We start from the raw sequence: 13,953 nt of genomic DNA, 5'->3' as shown, positions 1-13,953 counted from the left end.
GCAGTTCTTCATGATGTGCTAAAACCCAGTCAGAGTGCACCTTATTGTTGCTGCATGCAGTGATGTGACATCTGAGTTATTTGTTTGCTCTGCTGTAAGATAGTATTAGTGGATATAATGTGAACAGATCACTCATTTGTGGGAATATTTATGGTGCTGCTTTTGAGGGATCATTCAATTTGGTAGCAGATGGCAAAGCATGGATATTCATGGACTACTTCAAAAGCTATCTTTGGTAAAAAAATGTTTCCATACAGAGCAGCTAAAGCATGTAACAATCTGATATCCTACTACACTTATTACTTAATATTTACATGTATTTACAGTAAATCTTCACGAATGCCGCTCAAGCAAGAATTTGCTAGTTCCAGTTTTTATTATGGTTTATCCCATGAGTTCTTTATAGCTCAGGCCTCTGATCCTGCAAATACCTATGCATGAGTTAAACAGCACTTACTTGTGTGGGCCTGAGTTCTGTGAGACTGAGTGCTTGCAGCACAGCAAACGCCAGCAACGTGTGCTGTGTGTGTCAAGGTTTTCAATTACCTGGGGATTTGGGGCCTCCATTTTACAACAGCTAAAATAAATCCAGTATTTTAGAAGTGAGTGGTTTGTCTGCTCAGAACCGCAGGACCATTATGATACATTACATTGGGAAGCTAGAAAATGAACCTTTTCTAAAGGTGATGTCTGCCCCATCCTTTTGGGATCACTTGCATGCTCCTTTCATCCAGCGGTATTAAAGACCTGTGCGTGTTCCTGCAGCAACATCCCATGTGTCCTATTATCCAGCCCACACACTTCAGTTTGATACAAAAGGAAAAAAAAAGTTTTTAAAAACTACTTATTCAATAAAATTCACAGTACAAGTATATAAGTCTACTTGGGGTTTTGATCTGCTCACGTTCACTTGCTGTTTTCTTATTCTTAGTTACCTGATGTTTAAGATTCATCCACATAACACTGAGATACTTCTGCTACCGTTTACTGTGTCTGCCTTTTGTGGGGGTTGTCTGTGGGTTCCCAGCTGGAGCTGTCTGACGTGTGATTGCCTCTCAGCTGTTTGCTATGAGTGCTTAATATGGGAGAGGGGTAGGTGAGGATGGATTTTTGCTCGTGGCTGCTGCTGTAGGCTAGACTGCAGGACAGGAGTTGTGGGGAGCGTAGGGGTTGTTGTCAGCTTTGCACAGATCCCTTTCTGCAGGAGCTGGAGGTAAGTCTCAGAAGTTTTGTGTCGATGTGGCTGCCAGCATTGGGAGGATGAGTAATTTCTGAGAGAAGGTAAGGGACTAAAGTGTGCTAAACTACCACAACCGTCTCCTGAACAAGTATTTTCAAGTGCTTCATATTAAATTTGCTGATTCCATTTCTTGGAGCTGTATGAATATGAACAGTTCAGTGGGGGTCAAGCTTTTGGCTGTGGTCTGTTCTGTTTCTGGAAGACTGTTGGTTCTGTGAATTATCTAGTTTGAATTGAACATACTGGGCCCTGTGCTACAGGCTGGCCTGTCTTTAGATAACAAGGAGAGGGGTTTTTAGTGTTTGTGTAGTGTCTCTTTAGTCCTGTTGTTAATTCTTATAGTGATAAAAGCAGCTATTACGTGTCCTGCTGATTTTCTTTTCTTTATCCCTCTGTCCAGAATGCTGTTACTTCATGTTAAAATTTAAATAAAATCTATGACTTGAGGGGACCTCTGCAGCCACTGTGGGCTGTATTCACGTGCTGGTAATGCCCCTTTGAAGGGGACATCATGCAGATTTCCATCTATCCAACTCACTGTTTCATTTTTTCCATCTCGGTTTCCCTAAAGCCTCACAACCTTGTTCTATGTGCTCATATGAGTCAGGGAGTCTCTCAGCTAGCAGTAAATGCACTTGGTGGCATAGCAGGAACAGTAAATGCTCTGAGAAACATGTGAACAGCTTGAAGTCTGATGCAAGAGTATGTGTTTTTATGCGTACGTACTTAGGGTTTATTAAAATGTATTTGAACAAGCATAAATAATGGCTACAATGCTACAGTTTACTATGAGCTTTCAAGTCATGGGAGAAGCTGAGTACGAAGTGTAACTTGAAATCAGTCCTGGTAAGAAACAGCTACATTGTAAGTACTGTGTTGTGCTCACCTTCTAGGAAACCAATCAGTGAAATCTGATTAATGGCTGAAGAAATTATTAATAGGTAAACTATTGCATCCAACACTATTAGCAGCATAGCAGAGACCAAAGCTCTTCTTTCTACTTTAGATGCAATAGCTCTGCTCTCTCTGCTTGTGGAAAAAGGTCTGGTTGGAACAGACCTGGAATTTTCTGCCTTGAGTTGCTTTGACTCAGTGCTGCTGAGTTTTGTAAAGCTATTTGGAGACCTGGATTCAGAGTTTTTTTCAGTAGTTAAGGTGGTGTGCAGAGTTTATGTGTATTAGGGTTAAATTATTTATGTCTAGTTTTCATCAAGTTAGTGTCATTCCCCTTGTGTAGTAGTTCACATTGTGAAAACCTGAGAAGTATTGCAGCATGGCTCTCAAATTCTTCATCTTGCCTGGAAGAAGGAATAATAAAGGCTAAAAACTAAACAAATGGGATTCAGCAAAACTTACTGACTCTGCACAATGTTCAGGCATGCAGTCTGTGGTTGACTTGAAATGAAACAAGAACACAGGGGACTACATTTAATTTAAACACCACTCATCCCAAAATAACTTAACCTGCAGAATGATTGCTGTGCAGACACTGTAATAATATAGCAGAGCTGTCATTTCAGGCAGTATTTAATAGTCTCTGTCCAATTTCATTAACACTTAAAACACTTCTTGAAAAGCGATAAAAATACAGATACATAACCTTTACTGAACTCTCTGAGATCCCATGGAAGATGTTTGTAGCTACTGCCAGCTTCTTATTTTGCTTGTGGAGTGGGTCACAGCAAATTCTTAACATTTCTTTTCTTTTCAGAAAAAAAGTAGATACTTTTTTTTTTTTTGGCTAAAAGTAGATGAAATGGGCTTCTGATGGCTTTTGCTTTCATGTGATGTGTGGAAGCCCAGTAAGAGGAGCAGTGTTTCCTCCTCTTAGGAAAAAAAAAAAAATAAAGGTCATAGAATAAATATTAGTGGTCACGTTGTTAAATTTCTGATTTTATGGCCATATATTCCGTGTTCTCACCATAACACACAGGTCTTGATGATTGTGGAAAGACATGAAATTGCCACAATTCTTGTATTTTTGTGTGTGTATATAGATATTGCGGTTATGTGCATGTATAAGAGAGGATCACAAAACTCAGGCATGTTCCTCTGGCTTTACAAGGCTCTACAAATCCATGTGCTGAATGTGAGCAGTCCAAGCACCCAGCCTTACCATGGGCTGTGTTTGCTTGCTGCTTCAGGTGGCAGTGGTTGGGTTGATGCTTAAAGGTAGCAACAGCTGGTGTGGGGCTTGCCCAAGGGTCCCTTCACTTGTCTGAAGGAGCTGAAATGGGTTCTCTTGAAGGCCTATGTATGGTTTTTGCTCCTGCTACAAGCTAGAGCAACAAGTCAACTTTCCCGTGTTGAACTACAGCAGCTGGGATATTTGCATGCTTGTTGCATGTTTCCATTATTGACTGGAAAAGCAGATGAAGTAGTCTTCATTCATTTCCCATGTTTCCGGGCTTCCTTGCTTGAGTTGTGAATTAAAACTTATGCAGGGTTGCTCACGCTAAGAAAGGGTTATGGGATTGGCCCTTTACTATATTAGCAGTATGTGCAACCTGGCTCTTGTGGCTCTTACTGAAGCAGAAGGAAAGTCTTCGTGCTCCAGAGCAGCAGAGGTAGGCTGGGTGCTGCACGTAGCAGAGGCTGGCTGGGAGCCTGGGGTGGGACACTGGTGGGGGCTGATGCCTGCTCTGCCCAGAGCAAGACAGTGCCTTGTGCTGGGGCCTGCTGCTGGTATCCCAATAACTAAAATGGCAAGCTGACTGGTATGTGGTACTGTGAAAGATGAGCTGTGCTAGGAAGGAAATGGCTGTCTGCTGTGGCAAAAGTAGGTTGGGAATTGCTCAGGGAAAATGTTTTCAAGGGTAGGGCATAGCTGTGGTCCATGCAGGTACTTCTGTTCCTTCTTGCTGGCATCAGGCTCTTCTGTACTCTGATGTTCCTGCTAGTGGTTGCAGCATCGTTGTGCAAAAGCCTGGTATTAGAGGTTTGTTCCAGGGTAATAATAAGCAAAAACCTTGAAAGGGTTGGAAGAGCAGAGTCATGTAGAAAACCGTGACTTTTCTGTGGAGTGGAAATGTTGATCATCTACTACTGTGACCAGTTCCAGGTTACTAAACAAAACTGAAATATTGCTTTCTAATAAACTGGATCCTTTCATCTTCCACTTGCTGGTAACTTGGCTCAGACATGGAGCTGGTTAATGTTGATAACTTGCCACATTAGAGGTTGCAACATCTTGTTAGGTTTTCCTTCTGTATTCAAATAAAAAAAAATATTAGAATGTTTCACGAAATTAAGCATTTTAGAAGGCATTTGAAGCTTCAAATTGACTTACAGACCTCTGTAATCTTAAAATGTACTGTTTTTATATATAGTTATTATATATAGTTTTTGTATTATTTCTGGTTATGTACTGAGTTACTGTAGTCCCTGACAGGCCCCATAGTCAAAAGGGGCTGTTTTATTTTAATACTTGAAGCTCAAAGATATTGAAAGCAGCTGCTCTTCTGTTTAGAAAATAGCTTAATACTTTGATCTGGAAAATAATGATGTGTCTCATTACCGGGGAAAAAAAAGGACGTATTTTGATCTAGAAGATAACATAAGAAATTTCAAGTAGCAGCAGCCACCCTTTAAGCTTCTAAAAATAGAATATTTCAGCTGTGCCTTAATCTGATGTGTCATGATGGAGCTAATAAAGCTGGTGGCATGACTTGGTACAATGATGTGTTATATTAAATGTTATCATGACCCGTGTCATGAAATAATGCATGGATAATTGTATTTTTCATCATGAAATAGAACCTAAAAATACCATCCTGTTTCTGGAAAATGTGCAAATTTTTGTGAGTCTTGAGTGATGTAGGACACTGAATCTAAATGTAGGTTCTAAATGAACATCTATGTGTTCCTGCGGCCTGCAAATATCAGTGTGGTGGTGGAATTGAGTCAAAGGCTGTTTGCATTTCATAGCAGAGCAACGGGTGAGACTTATCCCAACAGGGGTCAGTGGTGCGTTATCCCACTGAAGCCAATGGGGCCAGGATCTTGGATAAATCTTCAAGAAGAGTTTCATTGCCCACATGGAAGTGGGAATGTGGGAGTCACCAGCAAACCCTGTTGTGCTTTCCCTCTCTCCCTTCTGCAGCTCTCATCTTGAAAAGCAATCCATCTTGCTACATAATGTCATCACAAGTATGCTGCAGTGTGTATATCCAACATTAGAATGCTTGACTTTATTTCTTGTCAGAAATACCTTTAATGAAAATGTCTTTCTGAATATTTGAGGCATAAATGCAGGCCTTTGAAAGCGAGAGCAAGTTCTGTGACTCTGTAAGTTAATGTCAGGGCCAGTATTTAACAGCCTTGTTTTCCATTTAGCCTTCTCAGATCAAAGCACTGGGTTACTAGACCCTAATCAGGGCTTGATTATTGGCAAGTCTTTATTTGATCTCTTTCTAGGTATTAAACAGCTGCCTGTTAAATTGATTTTCCTTTTCCTGGTGGTAAAAAAGTAGCAGGTTATCTATATATCTTGGGGTGTGTGAGGGGAGGTGGGGACAGACCAGGGGCAATATAATTACAATTGTTTTTAATTTTGGTATGGTATCATGACAGGTTTTTCTGTCTTGCATACTTGTTGCTGGTTCTATTTAATGCTTGACTGCCTTGGAGTCAGCGGGCCTTTAAAATGCTTCTGTGTAGTTAGCCCTATTTTTGAAGAGGAGAAGCTGTGATTCAGACTAAATGATGTGCCTATGGTCAAACAGGAAAACTAGGGGAAAGCGAACAATTGTGTGTCCTTCTGTTGACTTTGCATACTCAGTGCAAACCTGCGTTGCTTCAGGGAAAAGCCATAGCTCATCTTTTCTCAGATGTCTATTGCAGTGAGACAGGGTGTTTTGAACACACCTCATGGCAGCAGTCTGAATGGGCCTGGGCATCACTGCATTTACAGGTATTTTGCTGGTGGCCTTAACTGGTGCAGTTCATCACAAGGCTGTTTGTAAGGGTTGTTGCAGTGACTTATCTTCCAGTATTGTTTGCTTGTTTCCTTAACAAGCACGGAGAAATAAACTTGATTATCACTGTGAAGTAGAGAAAGTGTCCCAGCTTTCAGGATAGATGTTGAAATAGCTGTGGATCAGCATCTTGCAGACTCAGGATATTTTTTGTTTAAGGAGGATAATTAGTGTCAGTAGGAGGTACAACAGTTGTCCTGTGTGATGTACGCATCTTTGTCCATGCTATGCTCATGCCCAGACAGTCCTGCTGAGAAATTAAACCAGCTGTAGTGCTAAGACTGGATATTTTCACTGGGGTCTCTCTCCCTCTGGATTAAGTATTCACAGGGGCCAGTGGTACTTACAGATACAGTTCTGGAAGGATGTGCTTTTATCCATGGCCACATCTGTTGCTTCAGAGTGTTTGCAAACATTTCAAAGGGCTCAGCCTTACTCTGCTTTGCAGGCCTGCTTGTTTCCTCAGGACAGGAGGGTGAAGACCAAATTTAATACCCTGTTCTGGTGAACAAATAGTTCATGCATGCAGTGACATCTGAGTGTTCAGCAGCCTGAATTTATTGCATATCACATATTTTACTAGCTTGTATATTTTATATGAGCAGGTAACAGTTGCATGATGATGCTTTCTGTTAATCTGTTTATCCACACTGGGTGCTAGTATGCCATGTGATTGTGATGCATCTGCTAAATGCCACATCTAGACCTTTTAGTTTTCCTCCATGAAATGCTATGGATGTCTTGTATTCTTCCACTAATACATAAAATATCTGTAGTCTCTTAAAAGATCAGTCTGCTATCTGACTGCTCTGTCTTGCTCAAGTTCTGAACGTGTCCTGTTACAGCAATTGGGCTATATTCTTATCAGGTTAGTGTAACATTGTATTAGGGTAACCATTGTTCCGTGCCTAAATAACATTTTCTCATATTAGAAGAGCTGAGGATTGCTCTGTGTGAAATGCAGTGGTGGTCTTACCTGGCAAAGTTATAACAGTGCCGCACACGGCAAAACTTAATGGGTTACACCTAAAATAGTAGGAAAAAAGCAACTGTCTGTATAGATGAAAAGTTTTAAATGGGAGGGTATTCAATGTGGATACCTTTGCCTTTATGTCAAGCTATAGAATTGCTTGTCTTGTTGAGAAGTGTGGACAATCTGCTACTAACTATCAGGAGAAAAAGGGAAGCAAAGATCAATTTGATTGCCTGTGGTGAAGAATGATACAGTCAAGTGCAAGGTAAAAGTAGCTATTGAAATAGGTCAGTGCAGTCAGAATTTTTCTGAGGACTCAGGGTAGAAAAGTCAGGCCAAGTAAAAAGCAAATGCTCTGTATTGGCTCTTCCATATCTCAAATGACTTTCAGTTTGAATTGGATTTTTTCAGTTTCAGTTCCCACAGTGGTTCCTGGTACTGCATGGCAAAATGAGAAACGTGTAGCCTGGCTGCCTTCTACATGATATTGTAGAAAGGTCAGCACAGAAGGAAGGAGGAGGCCACTTGAGCATCACCATCTCTGTTATTTGTAAGGTTGTCTACTGGTGGAAGCAGGGAGAAAACCATGGAAGGATGAAAGCTGAGAAAGGAAACCACAAAGATGGCAGTAGAAATGCTGTTTCTTTTCTGTTTAGAAATATTTTTACCAATGCTTAATTGCATGCCATTGAGGGAGTAGGATATTGCATTAAAGAAGTAAGGTAAAATAATTATTGGGGTGTTTAATGTTGCCATTACGCTCCTGCAAGGTAGCACATGAGGTGCCAGGTATCTTGTCTGCCTTGCTGGGTGTTCTGCTTGCAGGGGGGAATATATTTCCCCCTGGAAACAGAAAAAAGTGGTGGTGGGAAGCTGCCATCCAGAAATCTGACACTAGGAAATTGCCTACTCTGCTTCCTAAAAATACAGTCAAAAGCAATTGATATGCAACACCATAAATACTCCAAAGTATTTGTATAGCTTCAATGGTTTTGGTATGTAGTCAATACTCATGTAGACACCTCAGACACCTGTAGATGCCTGTGGTAAGTCTAAAATGCCCAGCCCACTGTACTGAAGATCTTACGGTGTGGTTGAATAAGCAAATGATGCAACCCAGAAACAGCTGTACTAAACTCTGCTTCGCATAGGGGATTAGGCAGAATGCCCTTCTGTACTGATGAGTACAACAACGGCAGCATTAATGTGCATCTGTGGTCTGACAGTGAGAATTAATCTGCACAGAGGCCTTCACATTCCCTGTATGTGCTCTGACCCTGACTCTGGACTGCATCCTTTCTGTTCCTTCCAATTTGCACGCTGCTTTCTTTTTGCGGAGGAAGAATGTTTCTGTTTTGACACTGACAGTGTGTGACAGTTGATATACAGAAAGAAATGTAGTCAACTCCTATGATGCATACAGGTGTAATAATGGCTGACTTTAATTTTACTGGCATAGATAACAATAAACTCTGGTCCAATACTGTCTGTAGCAAAAATCAGATGTACTTATTTCGGGAGTATTAAGAAGGGGCTTGGTTAAGCCAGAGCTTAGTTTTTCTTCATTTAAATACTAGTTTTGATTCAACTATTAAAGGATTTAATATTTTTCTGGAATTTTAGTTTTGCAACTAACTGTTCTTTCAAAAAATGGAGCCCTCCATTAAAAGGGTTATTTTTTGTTTTTGCTCCTTATGAGTTTCTCTTACAATGACTGATTTGTTTGCTTCTGAGTATTATATTCACTTTGTATGCTAGAATTAAATCTGACCCTTTCTGGCAGAAAAGTTTACTTAAATCTTGAAATAAGACCTAACAAATACTTCTTCATATTGGCAAAAAATTTTAATCAAACGGGTATACCAAGTGCACTTAATTTATGAAGTTGAACTAACTTACATATTTAAAGGTTCAGGAAAAGCTAAAGAATAGAAAAACTAATATCACATTATTCTGAATCTGTGTTTTGTGAAAAGTTACTGGATAAAACAATTGGCTGCAGGAACAGAAAATAAAGGTATCTGTTTACTAACTGTTGTGGTATTTATATAAAATTAAACAAACTGAAAATCTTCAGAAAATACCTTAAGAAAATGCTACAAGAAATTCAAAACCAATGCAATTTCTCCTTTCTATTTGCTTTGGAAAGATAATAGCAATATCTTCTGAACCAAAACTTGAACTCTCTTGTTTAGCCTCTGCCTCTTTGAGCGGAAATGTACTGAAGCTCTGAGGCAGCCACACAGGTCCCCAGTCCGGTTTTAAGCAGGATCCCCACAGCAGCTGGCAGGAGCCTTTCAGCATATTTTGCAGTACATGTTAGCTGAATTGTACATAATGCATGGAGTGTGTTATTCTCCACCTCTTTTAAGTGAAGTCGAAGAACTATGCAGTGTGGGTTGGTTTTATAGATGACTCTAGTTTTTGGTCACTAGTGTCCTATTTGCAGACCACGAAAGACTTTAACTCCTGTAACTAAGTGAGGTAGAGAGAAAGTTGAAGCTCTCCTCTGAAAAGCTGCTATTACACCATATTGCTCTCAGTCCTTGCACTATAGAGATGCTGCTTTTGTACCATTCAGCCTAGTAATGCAGATATTTTCAGAGACCAGGATCCTTCTTTGATGACTAGATCCAGTGCAAGACTGACCAATTCCAGATAGGATGGGGATGCTCTTATGCAGCTCCAGAGGAAAAAGGGAAACCATAGGACAGACCTTTTAATCATGAAGCTCAATTCCACATTACTTCAAAATGAGGGGGAAAAAAAAAGTCACTATCTACTTTTGCTAAGCTTCTGTTGTTAGGGATCATTTGGTACATGTACTAAACACAATTGGATTGCATTATTTCTTTCCTTCTCTGTTTTAAGCAATACTCTGCTATTGTAGGAGTTTTCACAATATGCTTACCATAACTGTCATAAAGCTAATTGGTTTCAAATTGTGCTCATTCACTATAATATGCATTATTGCTATTCGATTTTTCTCTGAGGCTGTGTTCATCTCTGCACAGGCTTCCCTAAGTAGCTGTTCTACAGTTTCAGATTACACAACTAGGAGATTGACTCTTTTGCTAAATGTTACAGGTTACTTGAATCTTTCAGGCAAAGAAAACCCTTTGCGTGGACAGGAGGGCTGTTTGAAGTAGCAGAGCATGTAAAGTAAGCTGTTAAAGGTGCAGTGATGGTAACTTGAGTGCTCTTTTGTTATGTTTCCTTGTAATCTGCAAAGCTCCTTGGAGAAGCGCTTAGCAATGTTGAAATGGTACTAACCAGGAAGCTAATTTATGAAATGGGGTGCAGTATGCATGCTTTGCTTTTGATGTATTTCCACACCTGGCTTTCAGAACTACAGACTGAGGGGTTGAAAAATTTTTTTTTTTCTTTTTTAAGAACGCTAAAGCTAATGTTAAGGAAGTTTTTAGAAATCCTGTCAAGGCTGGAGAATCAAGGTCTGCCTGGAGAAGAATATACACTTAGCCCAGACTGGATTTAACCTACCCAGTTATTATGACTTCTGCGGACAAACTGAGGCAACTGAGACTGTCCAGTGCTTCTCAGAAACAATTTGGCTCAGCATCAGCAAACTTAAGTAACACTTCTTTTAAAAGTGTATTAGGCTATTTGTATCACTTGAGTTTACTGCCATTTTCACTGGAAAGAGGATATTGCCCCACTTTTGTGAATTTGTGTAGGGTATGGCTTAATGCATATCGGCTTTTTCTTACAGGTACGGACTAACTGTTCTGTATGTGACCCCTTATCCTGCAGGGGATGTCTAATGCCCTGATGAGATCACTTCTTTATTTCTTCCTCATTCAGAAAGCATGGGAGTAGAGCCAATTTTGATGTAGGCTATACCCTCATGTGAAGTCAAGGGGATAGCTGGGTTTCAAATGAGGACAGAATTTGGCCTGAGCTATGTGTGTACGTTGGAGCAGAGGAAACCAAGAAGTGATCTCATAAGATATAAAACTTACAAAACACTTGCAGAGTTCTTGAATGCTGCCTTTGAAGAAAAGTATATAACTTAACCTTATGACCTTAGGATTTTATAGGTAGAGTCTGAGTAAGTTAGTCAATAGGCTTTCATAGGGAGTATAGCTTAATACTTGTTTTTGGATGGACTCTGAAAGAACTTGGGGATGTTGAGGCCTTTTATTTGTCACTGGTTGGCACAGAAAACTCAGAGTGGAGATCAGAAGTAGTTTTATTTTGGCCTTTTCCTAGAGAGAGACACCAGTCCAGGTATAAAAGTGAAAAGTCTGAGTGCTAAAATCACAAGTATATCAACTAGTTCTTGATGCCTCTCCCTCTTTCACTTTCTTGGCTAGAAAGAAAGAAACCACTGCTCTAGTACTGCTTTACCCCAGGATGTTCTGTCACTCAGTACTGTCTGGACTGAAAGATTTCTTTCCCGAGCAAGCTAGTCATCATCTACCTTTTCTTACCTCAAAAAAAGTCTGTTCCCACCTTCCATCAAAATCCATCTTGTTCCAGAAAGCACTTCATTGGACAACATGTGTGCTTAAAAGAAGTTCAATTACTTTATTGTATTGAGTATCACTCTTTCTTCTATGAAGTTAAATAGAAGCATTGACAGGGTTCTCCTAGGTCCTGCTATTTCTGTCGTGGGACAGCAAAAGAAGCTGTATTTTGAGGTGATTGATAGAGCTATACACTACTTATATTTATAAGGCTCTCCACTTGAGTGTTTTGGTTTGGGGTTTTTGCCTTTCTGATTAACTTTTTTTAAAACCATACTGGCTTTGGCTGCTTTAAATGATGTGCTCATGGAAGCAATGCAACAATGATAACAAAATGAAGTGTTGAAATGTAACTCTGATGTCAAGTAGAGCTATTGCAGGGTTGGGTAAGCCAGCATGTAAAGCTGTTCCAATGCAGCTCTCAGCTGGAACTGGTGGCTGTAAAGAGGACAGGACTGTGCCCCATCTGTGCATCAGCCAGCTACAGTGCTGGCAGCACACCAGTCCCTGCTCCCCGATCCTTTCCCTGCCAGACAAGGAGAGCAATGGTAAATAGTGCCAGATGTGGAGACATCGTGCTGTGTGGTAGTGTCCAGGACCAGAGATCAGGCAGCCTCTTTGGACCGTTCTCAAACAATTATCTGCAGAGAAACTTGCCAAGCTGTGACAGACACAGCTTAGACAGTCCTGCAGACTTAGCCTAGGTTTTTTGGCTGCTTGGTTGAGGGTGGTTTCACACAGTGATTTTGTAATTTTAGCACATGTTTTCAAACTTTCTAGACCCCTAACCTAGTGATTGGTGTAGTCTATATCTCAGGTTAGGAAGGGTGCTGCAGACAACAGCTACTCTGAGTGAAGAATTAGTTTATTTCTCCTGTTTGCTTTTTCCAACATCTGGAAGCTGCCACCAACACCCTAAATATCAGGAGCAAGTTGGAGAAACTTGAGCATCTTCCTAAAACACCAGGTCAGCTCCCTTTCCAGCTTGTTTCTTGAGTGCTGGGCAGCACAAGGAAAAGAAATGAAAGATAAGAATAGGATTGCTCCTGCCCTGGAGAAGCAAAGAGTATGGGGTGAGCACCCTGAGCACTCCTCTGGCTATTCTCAGTTTGAAATTTCTCCTCTAGAAAGTGTTTTTCTTCATGAAATCTTATGACTTAGTCCAACATGCTGCTCCTGGCTTAGATGGTGAAGTATCTTGCCTGGAGAACTGAAATTCCTGAGTTGTTGATGTATATCTCATGCTGTAGGCTACCTTCCAGACCTTCAGGTATGTGGGAGTTTCACCATTAGAGAATGATTTTTTTTTATTTTTTTATTTTTTTTTTTAGTGTATTCGTTGCTGTCCTAAAAACAAATCTGTAACCATACAGATGATTAGGTGTGACTTCCATTGCCTGGCATTTTATAACCTTGGAGGTACCAAGAAATACTCAATATAATGTGGCAATAAGCTTTAAAGCATCATAAAAGTATAAAAGACACAGGAATTGTCAAGATCGATCTAACTCTAGCATGTCCAGCATATGAAGATGCAAAAAAACCTATTTCTGTGAAGGTTGGGTGTTCCTGGGGAGACTAACAGTAATAGACTCTTGACAGAAAAAGCCTCCTTTCTCTCACTAAAGTTTTTTGTTTGTTTGTTTTTTTCCTCTAAGACTGGCATTAGATAGTTGAGAATGGTGTCTCTTTCTGCTTGCCTGTGCCCTGTCTGAGTGCTCGTTTGAATGACATGCTGCTTGTATCCAGCTTGGTGACTGTTGTTGCTCATTACAGCGCAGTTCCTGTCCACAGTTCCCTGAGTGCACGTCAGTAATTTCTGCTTCGTATCTTGGGTCAGAGCGTTGTTGTTAGAGGAGCAGTATTAAATTACATTCACCCCTTGGCTTTCCAAGGTTTCTGTTTCTGGCAAGCAGCTGGTCTGTGCAGCCACCCTGGGGCTCATAGCCTTCAGCCTCCCAGAAAACAGCTTAGAGTGTAATCTCAGCACGGCTCTGCACAAGGCAAAGCAACCAAAATGCTGAACACTATCAGTGTGATTATAGCAAAGAGCAAAGCAAAGCTCCCAACAGCAAGACAACCTTACTGCTGCCTTGTGATCTGCTTTGAGTTTCACAAAACATCACCAGAAGTACTCTGAAGTGCTGCAAAATGAGGTAGCACAGTTGAAGCTTGCTGTGTGTTTTTGTAAGCCAGCAAGGTGACGATACTGTCACAGTCCTCCTGTGCTGCAGCTGGGTCTCAGGGCAGCTGTCAGCCCATGAGAGACCAACCCTG

At 40.7% G+C, this 13,953-nt stretch overlaps 1 long non-coding RNA gene across 1 annotated transcript in view; it reads left to right on the top strand.

The window, feature by feature from the left end:
• The first annotated feature begins 1,126 nt into the window (after positions 1-1,126).
• Positions 1,127-13,953, top strand: part of LOC137858716 (uncharacterized) — a 175,155-nt gene continuing 162,328 nt past the window's right edge. The window contains exon 1 of the long non-coding RNA XR_011097945.1: positions 1,127-1,281. This is a non-coding gene — a long non-coding RNA (uncharacterized lncRNA). The remainder of the gene's footprint in view (positions 1,282-13,953) is intronic.

This window comes from Anas acuta, chromosome 6 (assembly GCF_963932015.1).
Source record: "Anas acuta chromosome 6, bAnaAcu1.1, whole genome shotgun sequence".
Lineage (NCBI taxonomy): Eukaryota > Metazoa > Chordata > Aves > Anseriformes > Anatidae > Anas > Anas acuta.
Note: the sequence above shows the minus strand (reverse complement) of the source record. Positions and strands in the feature narration are given on the sequence as shown.